Source organism: Globicephala melas, chromosome 11, assembly GCF_963455315.2.
Source record: "Globicephala melas chromosome 11, mGloMel1.2, whole genome shotgun sequence".
Taxonomy (NCBI): domain Eukaryota; kingdom Metazoa; phylum Chordata; class Mammalia; order Artiodactyla; family Delphinidae; genus Globicephala; species Globicephala melas.
Genome location: NC_083324.2, coordinates 4345619 through 4373127, shown reverse-complemented (window position 1 = coordinate 4373127; position 27509 = coordinate 4345619). Strand labels below are relative to the sequence as shown.

At 37.6% G+C, this 27509-nt stretch overlaps 1 protein-coding gene and 1 non-coding gene across 3 annotated transcripts in view; one reads left to right on the top strand and one right to left on the bottom strand.

Moving 5' to 3' along the window:
- TMCC1 (transmembrane and coiled-coil domain family 1) overlaps positions 1-27509 on the bottom strand; it is a 220593-nt gene that overhangs the window by 113234 nt on the left and 79850 nt on the right. The gene's annotated exons all lie outside the window — the stretch shown is intronic.
- Positions 19112-19215, top strand: LOC115844133 (U6 spliceosomal RNA). Its single transcript, XR_004035996.1, has one exon. It is a non-coding gene; the product is annotated as a U6 spliceosomal RNA (small nuclear RNA).

Genomic DNA, 27509 nt, shown 5'->3' with positions numbered 1-27509 from the left:
CGTAAGATGGCTCTAGTAGCACTTAGTTGGCTCTAACTTCATTCGAAACAATTTTGTTATACTGTATTGTGACAGCTGTCATATCAGCATGCATTAAAAAAAAAACTCATCAAAACTGGTGAATTTTGGGGTAGCCATTTTAATAATGAAGATGGAAGAAAAAAAGCAACATTTTTGGCATATTATGCTTTATTATTTCAAGAAAGGTAAAACCTCAACTGAAACACACAAAAAAAGATTTGTGCAGTGTATGGAGAAGGTGCTGTGACTGATTGAACGTGTCAAGAGTGGTTTCTGAAGTTTCATGCTGGAGATTTTCTTGCTGGACAATACTCCATGGTCAGGGAGACCAGTTGAAGTTGATAGCAATCAAATCGAGACATTAATTGAGATCAACATCATACCACAGGGGAGATAGCCGACATACTCAAAATATCCAAATCAAGTGCTGAAAATCATTTGCACCAGCTTGATTATGTAAATCGATTTGACCTCTGGGTTCCACATAAGTGAAAAAAACCTTCTTGATGGTATTTCCGCATGTGATTCTCTACTGAAACGTAATGAAAACGTTTCATTTTTAAAACAAATTGTGACAGGCAATGAAAAGTGGATATTGTACAATAATGTGGGACAGAAGAGATCGTGGGGCAAGTGAAAGGAACCACCACAAACCACACCAAAGGCCAGTCTTCAACCAAAGAAGGTGATGTTGTGTACATGGTGGGATTGGAAGGGAGTTCTCTATTATGAGCTCCTTCTGGAAAACCAAATGATTAATTCCAGCAAGTACTGCTCCCAATTAGACCAACTGAAAGCAGCACTCCACAAAAAGCATCCGGAATTAGTCAAAAGAAAACTCATAATCTTCCATCAGGGTAACGCAAGATCGCATGTTTCTTTGATGACCAGGAAAAAACTGTTATAGCTTGGCTGGGAAGTTCTGATTCATCTGTCACATTCACCAGACATTGCACCTTCGGATTTCCATTTATTTTGGTTTTTACAAAATTCTCTTAATGGAAAAAATTTCAATTCCCTGAAAGACTGTAAAAGGCACCTGGAACAGTTCTTTGCTCAAAACGATAAAAAGTTTTGGTAGGATGGAATTATGAAGTTGCCTGAAAAATGGCAGAAGGTAGTGGAACAAAATGGTAAATACGCTGTGTGATAAAGTTCTTGTGCTATAATATAGGGACAGTGGTGGCACAAAGAAGGGAAAGATGAACTTTCTGTGGGACAAGAAAAATCTTAAAGTTGGAGTCTTTAAGGCTGGATAGAAATTCTGCAAATGGACAAAAACGGGGAAGGGCATTCCAGGCAGAAGAAAAAACACAAGTTAAAGACACAGAGGCGCAAAACAAGTGATGGGCTTCCCTGGTGGTGCAGTGGTTGAGAGTCTGCCTGCCGATGCAGGGGACACGGGTTCGTGCCCCGGTCCGGGAAGATCCTATATGCCGCGGAGCGGCTTGGCCCGTGAACCATGGCCGCTGAGCCTGCGCGTCCGGAGCCTGTGCTCCGCAACGGGAGAGGCCACAACAGTGAGAGGCCCGCACACCGCAAAAAGACACAAAGGCGCAAATCAAGGGATAAGTAAAATTTAGTTTTTCCACACTAACAAGGCAACATGTTGTAAGCTTGAATATTTTTCAGAATACTTTTTCTTTGTGGAATGGGAATATAGATTATAAAAAATTCATTTATTCCTTCTTTCTAAATTGCACATGTTTTTTAACTATTTTGCTATAAACTGCCCAAATGGGTATAGCCCATCATTAACGAATAATAATGTGATAGGTTCTTTCTTTACAGAAGTTATGATTGTTTCAGTTGTTGTCTGTCTTTAAAGCAAAGAGAGAGAAAAATCTATTTTCAAAAAGTTTAGTAAATAACATCTCCAGTTTCAGGATTCCCTATGGCAATTCAGGCCCCTTGAATGATATGATCGTTCTGTCTTGCAGAAATAAATTTCTTTTGGGAATCCCACAATAGATAACAATAAGATACCATATTTTATCTACCCAAGAACAGATTAAGTAACTTGTGAAGTTATTTACAAAAGTCCAAGCCACTGTCAATATAAATAACCCTGAAAATAGTATAATTTATTAAGTAGTAAGATGTTAAAAGATATTGATGATTAAAAAAATTTGAACACCTGGGCTTCCCTGGTGGTACGGTGGTTAAGAATCCGCCTGCCAATGCAGGGGACACGGGTGTGAGCCCTGGTCTGGTAAGATCCCACGTGCCGTGGAGCAACTAAGCCTGTGCGCCACAACTACTGAGCCTGCGCTCTAGAGCCCGCGCTCTAGAGCCTGCAAGCCACAACTACTGAAGCCCACGCGCCTAGAGCCCATGCTCCGCAACAAGAGAAGCCACCGCAATGATAAGTCCATGCACCACAACGAAGAGTAGCCCCCGCTCTCCGCACCTAGAGAAAAGCCAGCGTGAAGCAATGAAGACCTACCACAGCCAAAAATAAAATAAATTTAAAAAATTGTTTTGAACACCTACTTGTATTCAATTCCATAACTCATTGTAATGGCTGATTTAAGCAGCAGCGAACCATGTCAAATTAACATTTTTATTTTGATGAACTGGACATGGCTCTTTTAAATATGCTAGATTAAGGCTGCCTCCTTTTATTACATCAGCAATGTTTTAGGATTTGCGTTTATTTCTCCCCCAAAAAACCCATGCCATGCATCACCTGCACTGAATGCATACAAGAGGGAGAAAAGTAAAGGGAGAAGAGAGGGAGGGAGGAAGAGTTTATAATGTGCCTACTAAGTACCAAACAACCAACATGATTATTGTTTGCTATGTTGCAAAGAACACACAGCAAGATTATGTATTTGAAATATTTAAACACTACAAAATCAAGTTCTTAAAACGGTTTACAACGTGTTTCCTGTGCTGGTCCCTGCTTTCCCTCTCCAGACATCTCACATTACTTTCAACTTAACTCCAAATCTCAGTTTAGACTTCTGCTCCTTCAGGAAAACCTTCTCTTATCAACCCTCAACGACCTCTTTCTCCACCTTACTAATTGATTCTTCCTTAATACACTGTAATTTCCTTGTCTGCATCCCCTTCATCAAAACATAAGCTCCTTAGGGGCAGGGACCCTGGCACCTACTAGGCCAAATATTTATTAAATATTTACTGAATGAATGGCTTAAAAATATAATGACTCTATAAAACTTTAAAAGTTTCTAAGATATTCTGGATTTCCCTCTCTCTCCCTCAACCATCTCCCTTACCCATAAACTCCCTGATCTCCCCACCTAATTCTACTCGTTCTTCTATTCCACTTTGTGAAAATTAATTTTATTAACTATTTGTCAATTACTTATCTCCCACTTATTCTTTATAATTTAACATTTTCCAATAAAATGGTTCCTGTAAAAATTCAGAAAATACAGTAAAATATAAAGAAAATTTGTTAATAATCTCACCATACAGGAGTAACCACTAATTGTGTTTACATAAATTTTCTTCTGGGCCTTTTCTTTATTTTTAATTATACAAGTAATTTATAGATGCTTAATTGTTGTAACCACTGTTATCAGTTTAAACTTCCTTTAGTATGAATTTATATATTATTTACTTATAAAAGTATACAGTATTATTTGTAGGTTTGTTTTTAGTTTGGTTTGTTTTTTAACCCAACTAATATCATACCATACATATTATTTGAAACTTCCTTTGCTGTGGTCTGAATGTTTGTGTCCACCCAAAATTCTTATGTTGAAATCCTAAAACCCAGTGTGATACTATTAGGAGGTAGGGCCTTTGAGAGGTGCTACAGTCGCCATGTGGGACTAGTGTTCGTATAAAAGACACCTCAGAGCTCCCTAGTCCCTTCCAACATGTGAGGATACAAAAAGAACTCTGAGATCCAGAAAAGGGCCCTCACCCAACCACACTGGCACCCAGATCTCGAATGTCTAGCCTCTGGAACTGTGAGAAATAAATTATTGTGTTTATAAATGGCTCAGTCTGTGGTACTTGGTTATAGCAACCCAAATAAGCTAAGATGTCCATTTTTAAAAACTCAATTTACTTAGAAAATTTTGTCAGTACATATGGATCTCCACTATTTAATTGCTACACAGCAGTCCACAGTATAGACAGAACAGTTTATTTATCCATTCTCTTTTTTAATTAATTAATTAATGGCTGCATTGGGTCTTTGTTGCTGCGGGTAGGCTTTCTCTAGTTACGGTGAACAGGGGCTTCTCTTCATTGCGGTGCAAGGGCTTCTCATTGCAGTGGCTTCTCTTGTTGCAGAGCACGGGCTCTAGGCGCATGGGCTCAGTAGTTGCGGCACACGGACTAAGTTGCTCTGCGGCATGTGAGATCTTCCTGGACCAGGGCTCAAACCCATGTCCCCTGTATTGGCAGGTGGATTCTGAACCACTGCGCCACTGGAGAAGCCCTATCCATTTTCTTATGACCATTGAGATTATTTCCACATTTCTGCTAGTACAAACATACTGCCTATACATGCCTGCTTTGGGATGTGTGATTTTTTTTTCCTCCAGGATAGACACTAAGATAAGATCCTACCTACTGAAGGTCCATTTTTTTGGAAGCCATTCCTGTTCAGTTCACTGTCATTTCTGCATAGCTCACAGTGATAGTTCTTGTACTTTTATATTTCGTATGTAGATCCTGTACTGTTAGTTTTTTATGCATTAACGTTGTCTTTCATCAAATTAAAAATGAGCACCTTGAAGGATTACATCTCATACTTTCTGTATCCCAGTTGCATAGTACCTTACACACAGTAAACGTTCAATTAAATATTTGTCAAATGCCCTGAAAACCATAAAAGAAAACATGGTCTTATCTGATAGGATTACCTTATTTCTTTATTCCAAAATAAAACATTACATAGGATATCACTGCTTTAGATTTCATCTTCTCCATTTACAGACATGAACCTCACAAAGGACAAACTACCTTACTCAAGTCCAAAATATTACATTTTTGATTCCCTTTTACCTACATGTCTTATAAAGAGAAACATTATCTGGCAGAATTTATATTTCAAAAAATGATACTAGGGAGAGTGATGTCAGCAAAATGGCAGACTAGGAAAATACAGGCCCTCCTTCCCCTACAGAGACACTGAGTTAACAACAACAGACCGACCAGAATAACCACTGCAAAAACTCTAGAGAACACTTAAGAAGCTATAGCACCTAGGCTATTGTAAATCCAACACAAGATTTCAATGAAAGGGGTAGGAAATTTTGTGATGTTTGGCATACCCATTCATGCCGCTTCCCCTGCAGAGCATAGTGTGGAGCAACCAGGAAGAAACCCCTCATGCCAGGCTCTTCCCTTGGGAACACAAACAAAACAGACAATACATCCATTTCTGGCTGGTCTGGGAACTGCCTGAGGGACTGGCTTCTGTCTTAGGTAACTCAGAGCCCTAAGAGAATAGGAACCAGAGTTGTAAGACACTGTAAACAAGATGCAAAAAGCACCTTACAGCTGCAGTTCTGCAGGCAAATCCCAGGGGGAGCTAAGATCAGAAAAGGCTTGAGAGGTCCTAGAAGGAATCCAGTATGCAAAGGCAGGGGGTAGGTGACTGTTTTTTTCAAATGCCCCCAGCAAAAAACCACAAAGCATATAAAGAAACAGGGAGGTAGGGCCCAATTAAAGGAGCAAAATTAAACTCCAGAAACCAACTCTAAAGAAACAGATCTATGAGTTGCCTGACAAAGAATTTTAAATAACTGTCATAACAGTCACTTCAATACATGGTATTGGAAAAACCGGACAGTCACATGCAAAAGAATAAAACGGGACCACTAGCACAAAAATTAACCCAAAATGGATTAAAGATTTGAATGTAAGACCTGAAACCATGAAACACCTAGAAGAAAACATAAGCAGTAAGCTCCTTGACATGAGTCTTGGCAATGATTTTTTGGATTTGACACCAAAAGCAAAGGCAACAAAAGTAAAAATAATCAAGTGGGAATACATCAAACTAATAAGCTTCTGCAAAGCAAAGGATCCCATCAACAAAATGAAAAGACAACCTACTGAATGGGAGAAAATATTTGTAAGTCATATATCTGAAAAGGGCTTAATATCCAAAATATATAAAGAACTCATACAACTTAACAACGAAAAATCAAACTGATGAATAAATGGGCAAAGGATGTAAACTGACATTTCTCCAAAGATGACAAAAGACAGCCAACAAGCATATGAAAAGTCGCTAAACATCACTAATCATCAGGGAAATGCAAATCAAAACCACAATGAGATATTGCCTCATACCTGTTAGGATGGCAACTAACAACAACAACAAAAAAAAAACCAGAAAACAAGCGTTCGCAAGGACGTGGAGAAACTGGAACCCTTGCATACTGATGTAAAATATAAAACAGTGCAACTGCTGTGGAAAACTCATATGGCAGCAGTTCCTCAAAAAATTAAAAATAGAATTACCATATGATCCAGCAATCCCACTTCTGGGTATATATGCAAAAGAATTGAAAGCAGGGTCTCGAAACGCTATTTGTACACCCATGTTCATAGCAGCACTATTCACAATAGCCAAGAGGTGGAAGCAAACCAAATATCCAACAGATAAATGGATAAACAAAATGTGGTCTATACACACAAGGGAGTATTATTCAGTTTTAAAAAGGAAGGAAATCCCGTAACATGCTACAAGATGGATGAACCTTGAGGACATTATGTTAAGTGAAATAAGCCAGTCAGAAAAAGACAAATACTGTATGATTCCACTTATCTGAGGTACCTAGAGTAGTCAAATTCAAACACAAAGTAGAATTGTGGATACAGTGGCTGAGGGGAGGGGAGAAAGGAAGAGTTTTTAAATGGGTATAGATTTTCAGATTTGCAAGATTAAATGGTTTGGAGATCTATTTCACAACAAAGTGAATATATTTAACACTACTAAATTGTACAGCTAAATAGTAAATTTTGTTATGTGCTTTTACCACAAATTTTTTAAAGTTACACTAATTGTATTTCTGTCTATTTCCAAGTATGCTCTTTGATTCAGCACTTTTCTTTCCTTAAACCTCTCTCCTTTTCTTACATTTAGGCATGAAGATCAACCAACAGATGTCTTTTTCCAGAAAAATGGAATATTCTCTAAATAAGAGGACATTCTCTCCAGATAGAAATGAAGATTTTTGACAATAACACATCACTGCAGGGCTTTAAAAACCTAATACCAAAAAAAAAAAAAAAAAAAAGGCTTACTAACAAGAATCCAGCTTCTCCTTTCTGATTTGTTCTTTATAGTACCTTATTACTCATAATCACACAACGTTAAAAAAGAATTCTTTGAAACATCACGTCTTTAGTCCTCATCTAAATTCTATTTCTCATGCATGGCATGTTTTAAAGGACAATAATTACATTAAAAGTAACTATAACACTAAATGAAATAATTATAATTGTGAGGCTTTGCTCTCTCAGGTGGTACCCCACACAATCGTTTACAACGCCCAGAGCATGTGCTAAAATGAACATAACCACAGTCAGACACAAAGCAACAACAACTCTTCCCTCACAGACTTCAGAAACATCTCTAGCAGTGAAAAATGACAACACTCGTGAAAAGAAAAGACCCAAACACCACACATGTATGGTCAGCAAAGCAAACAACAAGAGAAGGTTGCTTAGGATTGTTATGTCTTTCTACTGAGAGGACCATTTTAGCATTATGAAAATGTCGTTCTTTACCTTTAGCAATACTTCCTGCCTTAATGTCTAACCTATCTGATATTAACATAGCTTTAACAACAGCTTTCTTTTGGTTAGTGTTTGCATGGTCTTTTTTCTGTCTTTTTACTTCCATCTTGCTATTTGTTTTAAATTTGTCCCATGTGTTCTTTATTCTTCTTTTCTATTCATCAAGTATTTTTAATATTCCATTTAATCTCTTCTATTATTTCTTATGCATTTTGTGTTATCCTTTTAGTGGTAATCCTGTAAATTATAGGGTTACAGTCTACCTTAACCACCTTCCAAACAAACCAATCCTTCCCCCAGTCCTTTTTGCTATTGTTGTTGTATATTTTATCTCTACAATGTTTTAAATCTCACTGACAGTCATATTATCGTTTTAAAGTTCAACTTTTAACTAACTTAAGGAAATACACATAAAGGTTGTATACAGAATATACAATACTAAGTGATACTATTCCAGCTAAATTGATATTTGCTGAAATCCTCTACAGATTTGTAGCCTGGCAGCCAGGTACTCAGGTAGTGTGTGTTAGTGGCCAAATTCACAGGCATCGTGTATCTAATTGGCACTCCATGGAATTTATAGCCTCCAGCCTCAGTAGTGTGGAGCTTCTAGAACACCACAGGAACCCTGATGCAACTCTTGGACGTACAGTTATACTGAACAGGGACCTCAACTCTTCCTCTTACTTATCATTTTATCTCATCCTTTCCTCCTACTGGAATATTTCCAAAAATGCTATAGAACAAATTCCTACATTGGACAGAAAGGACTGTTAACTAAACTATTAAGATCTTTTAACTTTGTTATGTTGAATCACATAAAATTACCATTTTTATAGGCTAGAACTGCTCAACTATTGGCAATTTCATATGGCTCAAAGTACTACTTAAGTATAAAACATAATAAAAACCACAGTTTGGTTAAACTTAATCTAGATTTCCTTCACCCAAATCAGGATTTCGAAAACTAACCTTTAATACACAAATTCAAATTTTAAAAAGATTATTCTGTCTATGACACTCTAGGTCAATGAAAAGAGAATGAACTTTATGTTTAGCTGTCCAGTAAAAAGAATCTGAGACAGAAGATAACTACAAAATTGCTATAGGAATGCTATTTTTTAAGTGGCTACAGAAAGAAACAAATGGATCCTAGCCTTTTCTACTTTACAAGAGTGGGACCCTATATTTCAAAAGGCTCTGTATGTGCTGAAAAATAGACTAACCTGGATCACAACCAGTAGAAATGAAATTTTTGCTGATTTCTACTTTGAGGACAACGAAGACTTTAGAGGGCAATTCTATATCAAAGTCCCTCACGTTTCTGTTGTAATAAAAGCTTCCTTAGAAAGGAATCATGGATTAAACATGAAGAACTGAACATATTTATCTTGGCTTTCTACTAAAATTGAATAACAAAAGGCATATACCCAGAAAGGCACAGCAAACTTGAAAGGAGACAACAGTAAATAAGAGATGTCAATAAAACTCTCTGGGAGGTGAAAAAACGATGGTCCGGTAATAAATGACAGCTTTTGGGTTTTCTCCAGTCAGATAAGTACTTGGCAGGGTAGTGGGTGGTGTGAGGAAACCAACAAGAAGCAAGCCTATTTATGCCAAAAGTATAGAAAGGTCAAGACTTAGAAGTATCAAGGGCTACTCAAAAACAAGGGCATTGGGTTGGGCCTGAAAACAGAAGGATTGGTTGTAAGTATTTATAATGAACACTTAGATCTAGATCAGCAGCTCATTCTCCTAACACACAGGAAGGTGACTGGTCCAGAGTTTTATTTTCTGGGGAAGACTGAAACAAGGGACGAGAAGGATTCTAGACTGAGAGACTCTAGACACAGCTGAGGGCTGGAATGAGGTACCATTCTAAGGACAGAAGGATTAAACTGATAAATGAGAATTTTAGTCCTCTTCCTCCTAGCGGAAGGCACTAAGCCACAAGGCAGCCAAGCTATTACCACCACCATCATTCATCCACCAGCAAATGCAAAAGTTTGAAGATTCTCTCTTGAAAAGGTGACTGTAGAACTGAAGACAAGACCTACAGATACTGATAAGTGGAGGGGTCTGCAATAAAATGGGTCTCTGCCTAATTACTCTATAGTAAAAAACCATAAACCTACAAGCCTTTCACAAAGAAGAGCTTCCCACAACATTTCAATGCCTCCCTCAAATACGAAGACAAAGCCATGGCAAGAAAGATACTTGAGAAAAGCCTGTAACAAAGAAGACAGAAACTAAAACACCCAGGAAAAAAGAAAAAGGGAAAGAAACTCTGAAGAGACAGAGACTATATATATAGGAAGCAAAAAAAAAAAAAAATCCTTCGACACAAAGGAAAACATAACCTATAAAAATAGGTTGTTATAAAAAAGTTTTCATAGAGGAAAAGCACTTCAAAAATTTAAAACATGATAGAAATGAAATATTTTAATGGAATTACTGGAAAATAAGTTTTAAGGAAATTTCCCAGAAGCCAGGATACAAAAGAGTCAGAAAATAAGGAAACAAAACAAAATAGGAGATCCAACCTCTGACTAAGAAAAAGATAAATGGGGGAGAAAATTAAATAAACAGTACAAATGAACTACAACTGTATGCAATAACATGGATCGACCTTAGAAAAATATTTCTGTGTAAAAAGCAAGCCACAGAAGACTACATAAGCTATAATGTCATTTTATAAAGCCCCCAAAACAAGTATAACTAAACAGCATCACATACAATATGTAATTAAATATTTTTTTTTTAAGTAAAGTGAGTGAAATAAAAAGTTTTCAACAGTGGGAGAATCCCATACAGTTCCAAGAACATGGTGATGGTAATGTTCTAATGTTCCCATTCTGTTTTTTGCGGTACGCAGGCCTCTCTCTGTTATGGCCTCTCCCATTGCGGAGTACAGGCTCCGGACTCGCAGGCTCAGCGGCCATGGCTCACGGGCCCAGCCGCTGCGCTGCGTGTGGGATCTTCCCGGACCAGGGCACAAACCTGTGTCCCCTGCATTGGCAGGCGGATTCTCAACCACTGCACCACCAGGGAAGCCCTAATGTTCCCATTCTTTACGTTACGTGGTAGGTTCACAGGTCTTGTGTGTCATAGTACATAAGTTTATTTTTATATGAATAAAATATTATATAATAAAAATTTAAAACAAAATCAGCTTTTCTCCCATCAGGTAAATGCTTGGCAGGTTAGTGGGAGGTGTGGTGAAAACAAATTTGAGAGGTTTGATGGAATAGAAATTAATATTGCAAGATAGTTTTCTAAAACTACTGTTTCTAGATCCAGTCTTTGAGTTGTCCAGATTGAAAGGACCCACAGTATACAGACCAAAAAATGCCAGGACTCACACCAAGGCACATCACTGTAAAACTTCAGGAAAACAGAGATAAAGAGAAGACTTTTAAAAACTGCTACCCAGAGGACTGCGAATCAGTATGGCACCAGAAGCTAGTAATACTAGCAGCTAGAAGATAAAGACACAATGCTTTACAAAATTCTAAGGGGAAATTATTTCCAACCTAAAATTCCACACCCAGTCAATGAAGTATTAAATTAAGTATCAGAGTAAAATAAAGAAAATCTGAAATGAGCATAATTTCTGAAAAATGATCTCCCATGCATCCTTTTTCATAAGGCTCCATGGAGAATGTGCTTCATAAAAAGTAAGGAATAAGTCAGTAAAGACAACAACATGAAACCAAGGAAACAGGGATCTTTTATTAACAGAGGAAGGAATTCTGACAAAAGGTGTGTGGTCTTGGACAGCAATCAATTCAGACTATAGGAGAAGTGAGGGCTCCAGGAGCTATACCACCAAGAAAAAGATAAAACAGAAGAACATATGATGCTTTTGAAAGTATTGAGAGAAGATTTATAGTTCTTACAGAATCTGGAGATGACCCAATTACAGCTATAAAGAACAATAAAAATCGAAGCAATTAACTCCATAGACAACAAAAAATTGTATAAAAAGGGAAATGTAATCATATACTATAAGGTTAAGGTGTAAAAAATTTAACATTGATATTGTAAACAATATATTGAAATTTAACTAAAATCTTAGTAAGATGTGAGCAGGAGAGATAAGCCACATCATCATCTTCATCATAGGAAATCAACAGATGTTATCTAAAATAGAAAAAAATAGAGTTAAGCATATTCCAGAATAAAAACTTAAAAGTTTAAATATGGTTGCCTGAGGAAAGTAGGAAATAGGATCAAGAGTTCCAGTTATTAGAACCTTGTACAGCATGGCTGTTTGATAAACATAAAAATTAAAATAACTTTTCCTTGGGTTAGATATACTGAAGAAAATACTTGTTTGTGAGAGCTCTGAGAACAAGAAAGATGGCAGTAAATGAGTCTATGGATACTTCTTCACAAAAGAACGTAAGGGAATTTCCTAGCGATCCAGTGGTTAGGACTCTGCTCTCTCACTACCAAGGGCCCAGGGTTCGATCCCTGGACAGGGAACTGAAATCCCACAAGCTACATGGAGCAGCCAAAAAAAAAAAAGTAAAATAGCAGATTTGCAAGCAAGTAAAATATTTTATACTTCTATGTTGAAAAGCGGAAGTCTGCGACTTTTCAATTCTTGGTTTCAACAATTCTCTGAAGGACCAAAGACACAAACACATATTGAAATAAAATTAATTTTTTAAACATCATTTGTTCCTGTAGCTTATTGTTGGCCTAAAGTCACAATTCAGTCTTCCTTTATCAGAATGCTTTTCAGTGTTTCCAGCTGTGATTTTAAAAATGGTAACTAGGGGGCTTCCCTGGTGGCGCAGTGGTTGAGAGTCCGCCTGCTGATGCAGGGGACACGGGTTTGTGCCCCGGTCCGGGAAGATCCCACATGCCGCGGAGCGGCTGGGCCCGTGAGCCATGGCCACTGAGCCTGCGCGTCCAGAGCACAAAAAAATGGTACTAGGACAATACTGAATTGTGAAGCCACAGACAGTGAATGACAAGAGATGCAAACCAACAGGAAGAAAAAAATCACAAGGGTACAAATCTTAAAGAAGAGAGATAAAAGACAGTATCTATAGAAAAAATATATAATTAAAACATTCAAATTACACAAAAAAGAATGCCTTTTGTTATTTTTCACATTGAACATATGATATTGTGATTTACAATACATGTCTATTTTGGTCTTGTGTCCATGGTTCCTAGATCATGGCTCCCAAGACTCTTGGAATTCTTAAGGGTAAAAGCAATGGGAGCGTCTTGTTATAATATTTGGTGTTTCGTCCTCAGTTCCTAAAATAGCTTCAGAGTATAAAGGTGAAATGGGTGTCTTATTATTCATAACAAACCCCTTTCAACTACACCTGAATTTGTGCTAATGAGGTGACTTTTATAAAGCCCCTAGGTAACCTGGCGGCTAGTTACCAGGGGAACCAAACCATGTGATTTCAGTCCATCCCATCCCACCCAACCCAACCCCTACCCCAGGGAAGGAAAGAGGGACTAGAGATTACACTCAGTCACCAGAGGCCAACGATTTAATCTATCATGCCTATGTAATGACGCTTCCATAAAAATCCCTGAACCACTGGATTTGGAGAGCTTCCAGGTTGGTGAACACACGGAGGTCCTGGGAGAGGGCAGGGAAGCTCTAAGTCTCATCCCACATACCTTTCCCTATGCATCTCTTCCATCTGGCTGTTCCTGAGTTACATCCTTTTGTAATAAAGCTGTAGTGTAGTAAGTAAAATATTTTCTCAAGTTCTTTTATCCGTTCTAGTAAATTAATCAAACCCAAGGAGTGGGTCATGTGGAGGTTCTGGAACCAGCTGGTCAGAAGCACAGGTGACAACCTGGATTTGTGATTGGCGACTAAAGGGGAATGAGAGGCAGCCTTGTGGGACTTAGCCCTTGACCTGTGGGATCTGATGCTATCCGCAGATAGTGGCAGAATTGCATTAAACTGTAGGACACCCAGCTAGTGCTGCAGAGAATTGTTTGGTGTGGGGGGGAAAAACCCACACATTTGGTAACCAACAGAGAAGTGTTCTGTATGAGTAGTAAAGGAGAAACACATAGGAATGTTTTTTCCTTTATACAAACATCAATGTCTTTTGCAAAGATTTTTTGCCAGTTTCAAGGGTAGTTAATTTTTTTTAAACCTCATTTTTAGGTAAATCCCACTAAAAGTAAAAAAATAACTACCCAGTAAAGTTAGTCTGGATGTGACAAACTGTGTCTCATCTAAATGAGGAAACTGATTTATTTTATTCAATTGATTTTATTTAGTAAAACACTAGAGCCACAAATCCTCATAATGATGAAAACAAGATGTAAAAGTCGAGGGACCTAGAGTCTGTCATACAGAGTGAAGTAAGTCAGACAGAGAAAAACAATTACCGTATGCTAATGCACATACATGGAATTAAAAAAAACGGTACTGATGAACCTAGTGGCAGGGCAGGAATAAAGATGCAGATGTAGAGAACGGACTTAATGCAGATGTAGAGAACGGAGGGGAGAGAGGGAAGCTGGGACAAAGGGAGACAGTAGCACTGACATATACACACTATCAAATGTAAAATGGATGGCTAGTGGGAAGCTACTACATAGCACAGGGAGATCAGCTTGACGCTTTGTGACCACCTAGAGGGGTGGGATAGGGAGGGTGGGAGGGAGGCTCAAGAGGGAGGGAATATGGGGATATATGTATACATATAGCTGATTCACTTTGTTGTACAGCAGAAACTAATACAACATTGTAAAGCAATTATATTCCAATGAAGATTAAAAAAAAAAGATGTAAAAAAGTCAAGCTTATCTTGATCTCTGTACCAACCTACAAACCTCTGTATCCTAATGCAACAGAAGATAATGAGACAGAACTGTAAGCAGACAACGAGGAATACGTATCACAAACTAGTAGGTAGACCCAAGGCAGGTAATTTATACTGTGGCCTAAATTCTCCTGAGCTATAATCAGATCATAAACCTTTATTCCCACTCTCACAAAGCTAAACTTCTGATAATTAGAAAATAGGCTGAATTCTATCTTTATGCAAAGAAACTTAAGCAAGATCACCTTATACCCTAAGGCCCTCTGGGCAAACATCCCTAGGAAGAATATATTAATCTCACGCATATTTATCTACTTAAACTTAATTTGATTCTATGTTCAGTGTAACTCATCACAATTCATGTAAAGACAAAGTATGATAACCAAGGAATATGGAAAATGGAAGAAACCTTATCAAAGAAACATTTCAAGTCATAACAATCGCACTTAACAGTAACAAAATGGGGTAGATTATTTTCTTCAGCTGTTTTGCATTCTTGCATCAGACAACAGTTCCAAGGAGTAGAAAACTTGGACCCTGTTCTTTTGCTAGAAGAATGTACAGTTGTGACCTGAACCATCTACGATCATTGAAAACAAGTCTAATGTTTTTGGAAAGCCTGTGGTGAGCTTAAGCCAGAAAGCAAAGTTTAAGATATTCTAGTCCTACGGTGGTTATTTAAATGTGCATTTGCATAACTGCTTAACAGGAGACTTTTACTAATAAACCAAGAGTATGCTCCCTAAGATTGTATATGTTCTAATAAGCCTCTATTTTGGTAAAGTCCTAGAAAACATTTTCCACAGAGCATCCATATGGGGGAGGTTATACCAATCTTCAGTTCCTCTGAAGCACTAGTCCACTATTAAACTTCTTATAAAGAAATGCTCAGAAATAAATAGATCAGAATTAGGGCTCTCTTTCACTCTTACGGCCTTTCATTCATTTCGTGATTTTTACATTGTTAAGAGAAAAGTGCTGTTGAGATGCAAATCTTCTCAATAAATACAGGATCAGCCATTACGAAAAAAAAACCTCAAGTTTTGGTGATTCCAGTATCACTTTTAGATTCACTGGTGCAGAAGGGCTTTTGCCTCTGTGTTAACAATGAGAGAGAACAGGGTATTATATAAACCAGGAAAGAAGAAATCCACCACCACAGCAAAAAAACTTCAGCAGGTACTCTATAGCACTGGAGTCACATTCACAATACTCAAATCAAGATATGTATAGTGAAGAAGTTGTAGGTTTACTGCTCACTTACCTTTGTTAGTTGCATTTCACAAACCAACCATCCCCTCACAGAAAACAAAAAAGGGAGTTTAGGGAGAAGCTAAGGTTTTTGTTTTTAAGGTGATAGAATTTTGAGGTTTAAAAGATGAAGCTGTTCAAGTTCTACTGCAGAACAGACTAACTTTAATGAAATAGTACTTATATATGCTACACGGAATTTAACAAATCGAAACATATTTACTAAGCCATCTGTGATACTATACACTTTAAAATATTTGCTCATCTATTCTAAACTTGTTTTCATTTCTCTCTCTTTGATATAATGAAGCGGAGTAAATGATAAAGTCCATTGTTGGAATCCCTTGTAGCTTATATATTTACTCTCCCATTTAGTCAGGCTATAGGCTTGAAAGAAACCTTAATACTTTTTCCTACGTAGAGATGGCTTGAGAATCAGAAACCTTCAGATTTCTAAAGGTGACAGCAGAAGAGCTGAGCAGAGGTTTGGATGAAGTTCAACAACTTCCTAGCATACTCCTGAGCCAGATCTTCATTCACAGCCTAACTTCCCCGCAGTGTTTTAAATTTAAGTGCTCAACCTATGAATTCCTATCTGTAGTCCCAGAATCTTAGAAGAAATATCAGAAGTCGTTTCGTCCAACTCTCAATTGGAGTCGTGGATTTTTCCTACAACATGCATGACGTGTGGTTCTCCAGCCTTTGCCTGATCACCCCAAGGCAGCCTACCTCAAAACTGGACAGTTCTACTGTAAAATTTGTTCTTATATTGTACTAGTGTCATATTTCTCAGACAAGTACAAATGATTTTCATATTATCCAAAAATTCTTTAGAGGGAAATTATCCTGACTTTTAATTTTGGCCTAAGTACAGGATACATGCACCCCAGTGTGTATACAAGACAATCAATGAGTCATGGAAAGAAAACATTATAACTTTCATTTATATTTTTTATTCATCCCTTTCATATCCATTTTTGTGTTATATGAGATATATAATATACAGGAACAATTATATAAAATATTAAAATACATAAAATATAAAAACATTAGAGATACACTAAAAGGTGTGGGTGAGCAAAATAATTTGGAGGCCACTACTCTAGACAGTTAATGAACTTTCCGTTATTTTTTTTAAAAATTAGGTCATAGGAGGCCTACCTATATGATTATGAATTTTTAATAGATATTAAATACTCATAAACAGTGTACCACCAACCATGTATAAATAAATGTTCAGCATCAAACCTTAAGGGCACCCAAATAATCTTTCAAAATATCCAAATAATAAAGTGAGTTTCTTGGCAAAAGAGTGCAGAACTAGTGGCAAAGAAATGGACTATCCAACTCTCCATCAAGCTTACACCAGGCGTGTGGCAATTGTGTACACGTACACATACACTCATACATACGTACAAACATACACACACGCCCAGAGGGGGGATAAAGACCTGTGAGGATATCTTTCATTATCCCTCCAACCTAAATCTAAAAATTCAAACTAAGTTGACTGAATTTATCTACCTTTAAAGGCCTAAGCTGGATTCTCCAAAATCTTAATATTGGAAGTGACCCCCAGAACATACCAAGTCCATTTCAATTAACATTGAAAATACTGTTATCCTTGAAATTAGTTTTCAAGTACATTACTGTTTAGAGCACACTATCAAAATGCTTTATTATTTGTTCATGTTGTCATGAGTAGTATTCTAAAAAGAAGGCAAGGGAATAATGAATGAGTCTTTGGAAAATCACTATATCTAGCACCTTTAGAAAGACGAACACATTTAAATTAAATTAGGTTTTCAGGGCTTCCCTGGTAGCGCAGTGGTTGAGAGTCCGCCTGCCGATGCAGGGGACACGGGTTCGTGCCCCGGTCCGGGAAGATCCCACATGCCGCGGAGTGGCTGGGCCCGTGAGCCATGGCCGCTGAGCCTGCGCGTCCGGAGCCTGTGCTCCGCAACGGGAGAAGCCACAACAGTGAGAGGCCCGCGTACCGCAAAAAAAAAAAAAAAAAAAAAAAAATTAGGTTTTCACAGCACATTGTCTACTTTCTGTCATTTAAAACCAAAACAACCTTATTGACCAAAGTAAAAATCCTGAAGTTATTTACCAACCACAGGGTCTCTGCAAAAGTTCAGAATTTGTGCCAACATTTGTTAAAAATTAGCTCCAAAACCAGATTGGTAATTAAAAATAAGACTTTGGGATTATTATTAGGGTTAACCAAGAAAATTATGTTTAAAATACACTGCAGCCAGTAAGAATCACTAGTACAATGCAGAAGAATTAGCAATTTCATTAAATACTCTCAGCAGTACCAGAAGGTACCAACAGAGGGCCTCTAGAAATAGTGGTAGTAAAGCTTTCTAAAAACATCTTTCCCAAGTAAGCTAGGGAATGAATTAATTCCCTGGTACTGATTTTTGCTAAAAAGAAACTTTAAGTTCAAATTAAATTGTCAACAACTGATAAAGACTCTAGCTCAGAAATTAAATCTGGGAATTTCTCTTAAACTAAAAAAATTCACCCCCAAACCAGGACAGCAATATTCAAATGTCAAATACTGCTTTCCAGATTACAACTTTGCACTGTAGGATCAAACTTTTCTAACAGTTTAAACAGAAGTGCCAGCTCTTCAGAATATTATTTTTTAAAAAACTATGTGACATCTAAGAAGATCATAAAATCACAAATATGGTGGAAAAGCAACATTTGCTATCTTACTATCCTGAAAATAAGTAAATTGCTAACAAGAATTTCTTCCTCTTAGGGCCCTACAGACCCAGACCAATCCATATCATCACTTCTGATTTTCTGAGAGATACTTTATTACAATTTCAGAGGCTGAAATTTCTATTATTTTGAGCTGGGAATTTTTTTTTTAAGACAAAACAAAAAGTTCACTAGAAAAGTCTTCTAACATTCTCAAAATTACTGAGCATCTATATTTTTAAAGCACTATCTACAAAATTTTCAACTGCTCTGAATTAAATTCTATGATTTTCACCAGGTGAAAATCAAAGATGATATGAAAAATAAGTCAAACTGCAAAAAGGAAAAACAGCTTCAAAATAGAGCTGTGTATATTAAAAGAAGCATATAAGACCTTAGAATTAGAAAAGCAATAGCTAAGCTCTAGTCACCACTGTAACCATATATGGACGTTGTATTTTGTTCTGGAGACCATCATTTAAGAATTACCGAAGAACTAGAACAACCAAGAGTTGATGGACCAGTGTGACTAAGTATTCAAAATTACAATGTGAAAGAACACCCTAGTGCTTGCTTCAGCAGCACATATACTAAAATTGGAACACAGAGTGCAGTAACACGGCCCCTGAACAAGGATGACATTCAAATTCGTGAAGCGCTCCATATTTTTCATGGGCCTCTAGGGTCCTTAGTGAATTGTTTAAACCACAAATTTAAATCTGTGACTGCCAAGAATCTTCCTGATTTGGAGCTTCCTGGTAGAGCCCAGGGAGATTCCAAATTCATTTGGCAGCCCAGAATCTCATAGCTAGAAGGCCATTCTTTAGGTCAGTTTTCTCTTTGAGCTATCTGCTCCAGGCCTTACTGATGGCTACAAGATTTTTCTTGGCAAGACCCACAGCAGCAAAGGGTAGTGGTCAAAAGCATGACTTTTGGAGCTAGAAAGACTTGGTTCTGATATCCAATAAACTTTTTACCAGTTGTGTGAACTTGACAATCACTTCAACCTCAATTTTTTGTTTCCTCACTTATGATATAGAGATAACTTCACAGTACAGTGTTTGCGAGGATTCACTACTGCATTCTACACTTAGAATGCTTGGATAAATAAATATTTGTTGAATTAAAAACTAAAAAAGAATATCCCAAGGACTAGGGATTATTAGCCTCTAGAAGGGACTATTCAGAGACAACACATTGCCAAAGCAATTCATACCTGCAGAGGCAGTACACATTCTGATTGGCCCTAACTGGAGAAATACAAGGAACCAGATTTTGGTTTAACATGTTAGATTTGCCTAACAGAGGCATCCACAAGTAGAATGGGCTTCTTTGGGAGCCCAGACAACCACCTGGGGAGAATGTTACCAAGCTTAATGACTGCAGAAGTACCCCCCAATTTAAGATGTTGTGTTAATTCAAGGCTTAAAAAAAGAAGCAGAACTTTCTTAGGACAATGCTCCAGCACTCTTGCCTTACCCCTCCAGATGGCTATAGAAATGTGGCAGGGCAGGGGATGGCAAGAAAAAAACACAATTAAAAATAATCATTGCTACTAACTGCCATGTTACCTGCCACTAGTCAGATTACCTGGAGGCAAAGATAAATCAGTCAATTACTTCTCATTTCCTACTTTCTTTTTTTTTTTTTTTGCATTATGTGGGCCTCTCTCTGTTGTGGCCTCTCCTGTTGTGGAGCACAGGCTCTGGACGCGCAGGCTCAGCGGCCATGGCTCACGGGCCTAGCCGCTCCACGGCATGTGGGATCTTCCCACACCAGGGCACGATCCCGCGTCCCCTGCATCGGCAGGCGGACTCTCAACCACTGCGCCACCAGGGAAGCCCCTCATTTCCTACTTTTAAAACAGTGGAGGTTATTAAGACTGTGGTTACTTTTGGACTTCGAGCAATTTCACTGTGGTCTTTTGACATAGATATGAAAATGAGAAACACTTCTTTCTTTTAGTTAAATTCCTACTTTATTCATTTCTAACATAAGAGTTGATTATCAGACTTCAAATCTTGTTTTAATTTAATCATTAAGACCAACTGTTTAATTTTTTTCCTTAGGTGTTTCAGGAAAATTAGCCTACTTAGATGTATCTTCCAACTGGTTGGGAGGTTACCAATTTTTTGGCAGTCTAGAGCCTTCTAAGATTTTCTACACTCTATGCCCTTATATTATACTCTTCACACTAAGTACATGATAACAAACTTACAATATTAAGGCACCTGTGCTTAGTAGAGTCGAGCAAGCGACTTAGACTCAGCCATGTAAGCTCACTAGTCTTAGGCAAATTTAAAATTTTCCCTAAGCCCTACTTTCCTCATTTGTAAAAAAGGAGATCAGACCTACCTCAAAAAGCTGACATGCAACTTAAATTACACAATGTGGATGTGTAATTTAAATTACACCAGATACTCAAAAAGCTGAGTATGATCTCATACAATGATATTAAAACAAAGTCACTTCCATAAAACATTCTTGCAAAGACTACTACCAACTACACGGAAAAGATTCTCAATTATCAAATGAGTCATTAAAACTCAGTATTCTTGGGTTTCCCTGGTGGCGCAGTGGTTAAGAATCCTCCTGCCAATGCAGGGGACACGGGTTCGAGCCCTGGTCCAGGAAGATCCCACATGCCGCAGAGCAACTGCGTGTGGCCATGAGCCACAACTACTGAGCCCGTGTGCCGCAACTACTGAAGCCTGTACGCCTAAAGCCTGTGCTCTGCAACAAGAGAAGCCACCACAATGAGAAGCCCGTGCACTACAACACAAAGTAGCTCCCGCTCGCCACAACTAGAGAAAGCTCAGGTGCAGCAATGAAGACCCAATGCAGCAAAAAAAAAAACAAACCCTCAGTATTCTCAGGGCAGGTTTCTTGGTATCTTAAGGCCATAAGAAAGATGATAAAGGATAGTTCTCACCTTCATCCCTTAACTATAATTCTGCGAATTATGTTATGGTTAATATTAGACTTTAAGTATGAACTCTCTTTTCCACCCCAGTCTCAACCTCACAATGCAGAAATAGCTCCATGGAGGCTATTTAACTGCCTATCTAACTAAATAGAAGAGGCCTTATTTTACATACTATATACAATTAATACACTTTTCCTTATTATTTTATTTAGATATCTGAGAGTCCAGAATGTCATTGCTCATATTTTAATTATAAACAGTATTAAAATAACTCTAGGGAATCATTACAGTATTCTATTTCCATTGTTACTGTAAAAGATGACAAGAGTTATTTAAAAGTATTAACATAAGAAACCAAACAAGGGTAGTGTTGAAATCAGCCTTTGTCACTGCTCTTAGATTTCTGTCCTCATTCAAAAAGCTTATCTAAGTTACCAATGTTTGGAAAAAGGAAAAACTTTCTTGTCCCCTTTTCTTGTCCCCTACATGGCAGAACTGGTGTTCTTCAATTCTTTGACAGTCAACAGGATAAAGAGGCGAGAATGCTGAACACAGAATCAGAAGGAACCTAGGGATCTGGTCCTGATATCACTCATAACTTAGCTGCGTTACCTCAGGCAGGTTTTAACATTTTTGGACCTGTAAAATGAGGAGCCTGATTAGGATTAGCCCAAAGGCTGAACAGTCTCTGAGTCTTTGCTAATCAACTGGCAATAGCCAGTGATCTTTTGACTGAAAATCATTTGTGTTGCAAGGGACTCATTTTGTAACCGAAGGTTTCTAAATTCTTAGCTTCCTTGTTATTACAATATCGAAATCTGTGTCAGGGCTCCTCACTCTAGTAAGATGTTACCGTGATAAAATAAAATGTAATTGTCAGTTCTTAATAAATATTTGACTTGATCTTGGGCTGAAGATATGAATATTTTTATAATATATAAACCAATAAATCCTTGCTAATCCTTTTTACAAAGGGATTTGTCATAATATTAATTTTTGAAATCAAACATATTTTATATATTTTAAATGATTCTATTTAGGAAAAAAAGATGTTTTCAAAGTCTAACTATACATAAAATGAGAGACACAAATTAATGCATAATAAATATACGCTGACCCTGAAGTATGAAAGCTCAAAAGTGAAATCGGGTCTGCTCCCACTGACTGACAAGATCACAGGACATAATGAGGTAACATCAAAATAAGTCAGTTTTTAACAAACACTTACTAAAGCCCAATATTATGCTAACTGGCCAAAGTTGCCTATCTTTCTTTAGATAAAATGCTGTACTATGATCGCTGAAGAAAAACCAATCTGTTCTAGTGATTATCTTCTATAATACACGATCCTGGTCTGTCCTTCTGCCTATTTATTTACCTATAAGTCTTTGGAAGCTAACAGTCACAAGACAAATCCTTGTATCAGTGTTCTGGATAAACAGAAGAGTAGTGGACTTTGAGTGCTAAAATTCTCCCCCACTCCTAAGATTCAAGGCTATTGGTAAAGTACTCAAATCCCTTGTGAATAAAAGGGGAAAGCAGAAGTTAAGTCACATACTACAATATGTTCCTTTACAGGTCTAATTACTCTCAAGACTCTATTTATTTTGCAATATAAAGGAAAAGGAGGTTAAATTTAACTTAAAGAGTGAACTTGACTTTGCATTATGTTGAGCGTTCTCACAAAAGCTGCTGCTTGGAACAGAAGGAATACAACTCAGATTTAAAAAACAAAACCAAACAAAATTTGAGGAGGCATCCCTATGATGATAACTGTGCATGATAAACTTAGCAAGGTCAAGAACATCCTATCTATACCTTCAATTCCACTCTTAGGACAACCATATTAAAAGTCAACATAGGATCATTAAGGATAATAAACATATCTTTTAGGTCACTACATAAATATACTATATTAAAAGAAACATACACATTCTGGACATCTAAGCTAGGGTCAATAAACCTAAAAGTTACTTCCTTTGGCACGCAAGTTTTGTTCTATAAAGTACCTTTACTGGAGAACAACTAAAAAGCCAAAATACATCTTCATCTCTAACTTATTCCTACTTTTGCATTCCCATATGATTCCCTTGATAGGGAATAAAATATTCCCTTAACAGCATCAGCTACCTAACTGACACTAAATACACAAAAAAGAGAGATCTGTATTGGTTTTCATTTAAAAACTACAATTTTCAACTGTTTTTTAGGAAAACAGACATTACTTTACTAGTTCTCCCAAGCATATCTTTGGGTTTTAAATTTTGTTTGTCTTTAACTATTTTAAATTCTAACATTGTCATTAAATTCTACCTACTCTACTATTGTCTATTCCATTTCCATAGTTATCAATTCAGTTCAGTATTTTAAAAGAGCACCTACCACTATATGATAGTCACTACTCAATCCAGCCCATATCCTAACGATTCCCTGTAGTAGTTACTTCTCAAGGTATAATCCCGTCATTATTAATGGCCTGTCAGTAGGAGTCATCCCCTCACTTCCACCTACTTCTCCTGGTCTAGGGGCACCACCTTGTGGTCAGCAACAGGAATTACCCTTCCCATCATCTCATTTCTTCCCCCATGGGAGAACATTACACCTGGGCCTTCTGGTTTTGCTTGCAGCTCAATTAATTCAATCTTACAAATCTCCCTTTCATTTGAACAGCGCAGAATGTCATCCTGGTGCAATTTACCACAGAGGATAGAGTTCCTTATTTATAAACGCTGGATAATTCACAAACTCTAAGTCTACAAATTATTTGTTACTGAGTAAGAATGAGAAGGAATGGGTTTTTGAGAGGTAATTCAAAGATGAACTCCAGACAGCAGCGGGTGCTGAGCTCTGTGTGCCTTTTCCAGCGTTGGCCTCAGCTGGGAAGTCCTTCCGGGCCTGCTTAGGCCCGATCCCACCTTGTGGAGATACGGGCCGATGGGGAAAGACGTCTGAAGCTCCTGCTGCTCCTGAGGTGCCAGTGTGGAAGCAGTGTAAGCAGCTGGGGCGGTGCTGCGTGGGACCTCCAGTACAGGAGGAAGGTGACAGGTGGTGCCTTTCCCTTGAGCCCTGCCCACAGCTATGTAGTCCCACTGTATGGAAAATCCACACGTAGGCCTGGAAACCATAATTCTATCAAAGGTGGTTCAGACTATTATTCAGTGTGAAATCATCCCAACATTTTGGGCTCTTAGCCACCAAAAAGTGGGAGTTACAACAGGAAGAGTAAACCTACCTCTCTCCTTCTACCTCACCTGCCTGCCTCAACCCTTTCCTCTTTTCTCTAATCTCCAGATTCAGCCAGGCATTACCAAAAAATTCCCTTTCTTGAGAGAAATGTGCTCTCATGCACCTCAGGAGATTTGTTTGTGGCCTGTGGTTTTAAATAGCCCATTTATTTCCCAGTGGGTAGAAAATCAATTTTATGGATCTTCAAACAAATGTAATAACCATCATGAATAATAAAATTAAATATTAAAGTGGCAAAAAAAATTCCCTTTCTCTCTGTCCAAACTGAAAGCAGCCCATGAAACTTCCCTAACTGCAGCCTAATAAAGGTATATTACTTTTTCTAAATTCATCTATAAACAGGGAAGTGATACAGTGAGCTCTGAAGTGATAGTAACCTTTAAATAGAGAACCAGGATCACTAACCTCAAAGTTTCCCTTCACACTTGAATGTTGTCTTAGAAGTTGGTGGATGCTTATAATACAAGGCAGCAACTTCTTAGCTGAGCTCCCTGATACCTCAGCTTTTTTTTCTTATTTCATTCCACCTTGAACATAACTATTTAAAAAAAGCGAATATGATATTTTCAACAAGCAACCCCCCTTTCAAAAATAATGAGGGGTCCCTATATCCAATCACATCATCAAAATTATTGTTTCACATTCAATATGCTAAATCAAAGACCTACCCTAAACTGAAATTTTAGAAATCAGCTATATATAATCATATGCTCTTCCAATCGTATCTTTCATTACTTCCTCTAAATTTCTTACTGGTCCTCATACTGGTTAGGCCCTAGGGTTCTATGTGGGGTATAAATAAAGATAACTAGCACATGGTCCTAGCTCTTGAGAGGCTCACAATTGGGGTTTCTTCTTCTTCTTTTTCTTCCTTTTTTTTTTTTTTTTTTTTTGTAAAGGTCTCACATATTTATTACTGAGCCAAACACTAGTGCAGAAACACTGACACAAAGAGAAAAATGATTTTCCCAATAAAACACATCCAGCTGTTCTGATGGTAGTGATGTTTTCAGAGTGCTATGGTAAGATGCAAGTGACCCTGACACAGCATAAATATGTGTGCCATCCCATGTGCGGGGCTCCTTACAGACCCAGCTTGGTTCTTCTCCTATGTCTTCTCTTGGAGACATACCTGATTTTATTACCAGCTTTCATTCGAATCCTTTGGGGAATGGGACAATTCTCTTTTGTTTCTTGGCCAGGAATCGCTTGACCCTGAAAGTTTGCGAGAAGACATGGCAAGGAGCAAATTCAACCGCACACAGGAGGGCGGAGAAGAAAGAGGAATTGATTCTTCTTCTTTTTAAAAGCATATCTCAGCTATTTTGAAACGTGAAATCTGCATGTATTGTGCTGTCTTACAATGGAGAAGATCTATACTGAGTGTGCTTCATACTCCTAAAACATCTCCAAGGAGCACATTCTCTATAAAGCCCCCGTCAACAACTTAACCCCATACTTAGCTCTCCCTTCTAGGAACTTCTACTGTCCTTAATTTCAGTAACAGCTGATTATAGAGTGTTCTCTAACAAAGCTTTTAACTGATGAGAAAAGGTTATAATATGCTATAGATATTAGTAGCCTCAGACCTCTTAGGTGGCCAAGTAGAGCCTACAGTGATTGGATCAACCACCTCAGTTGTAAACATGTCATCACTTTATCCTGCTTCTAATTTTCAAATTAGAAGTAACTTTAAATATTATTTAGTACAATGATCTGATCTTGAAAATGAAGGAAATGAAACCTAGAGAATTTAATTTGTTTAAGGTCACGCTGATATAAAAAAAAACAGAAATAAGGCATTCTTAGAACCCAAAACTGTACGCTCCTGACTTCTGGGCTTGATTATACCACATCACACTGCTTCTTTAATTGCCACTTAACATAAATCTTGCTGTCCCAACAAGACTGTGAGGTCTCTGAAAATAAGGTTGTAACATGATTTATATGTAGCTCTCATCTCTCTCAAAGTGCCAATCTCCAACTGAGGAGTACTTAAGGGATAATTGTTGGTGGGATAAAAGTATCTGTTGTAAAGATAGGTCTCATTTAATAAAAAAGATAATTTTAATTTACGTATTTAGAAATGTGTTTGAATACTATAAACATTTGTGTGTATTCATATATGTACATAAATAGAAAATGAGAAAGAGGACAAACACACTTTAGAAGAGTGACCTGAAACTACACCTTAGACTAGGCAACTTGACTATTCTAAAAGCTACATCTAAGCACAGTAAGCTTGTTAAAAACAAAACAACAGGCCCCAAATGGAGTCACTTATACTAATCCTCACATCGTCAAACTGAGAACTAAATTACAGTTTTGTCTCTCCCAGAAATGGACTCAAACCAGCCAATCAGGAATTGCCTGATCAGCACTAGTTAGGTAACCCCTGCCATCTTCTACAGGGAAAGTAACCTAGCAATAACCAATATACTTTTTTGCCTAGTATAACTTCCTTGTTCCTGCTCCCTTCGGCCTATAAAAGTCTTTCATTTTGTACAGCTCTTCAGAGTTCCTTCTATTTGCTTAGACTGAAGGCTGTCCAATTCATGAATCATTGAATAAAGTCAGTAAGATCCTTAAATTTGCTCAGTTGAACTTTGTTTTTTAACAAAATGAAAAGTACTAACACTTAAACCATACAACATAAGTTTAAATAATGCATACAGCTCAAATTCTCATTGGTAAGAACTATTCTAAGTATTGCTCCTCACCTATCTGGCACATGTAGACAGGAGGCTATGACTTACGGCCTTGATGTGCATTATCATTTTCTCCCCTTAACA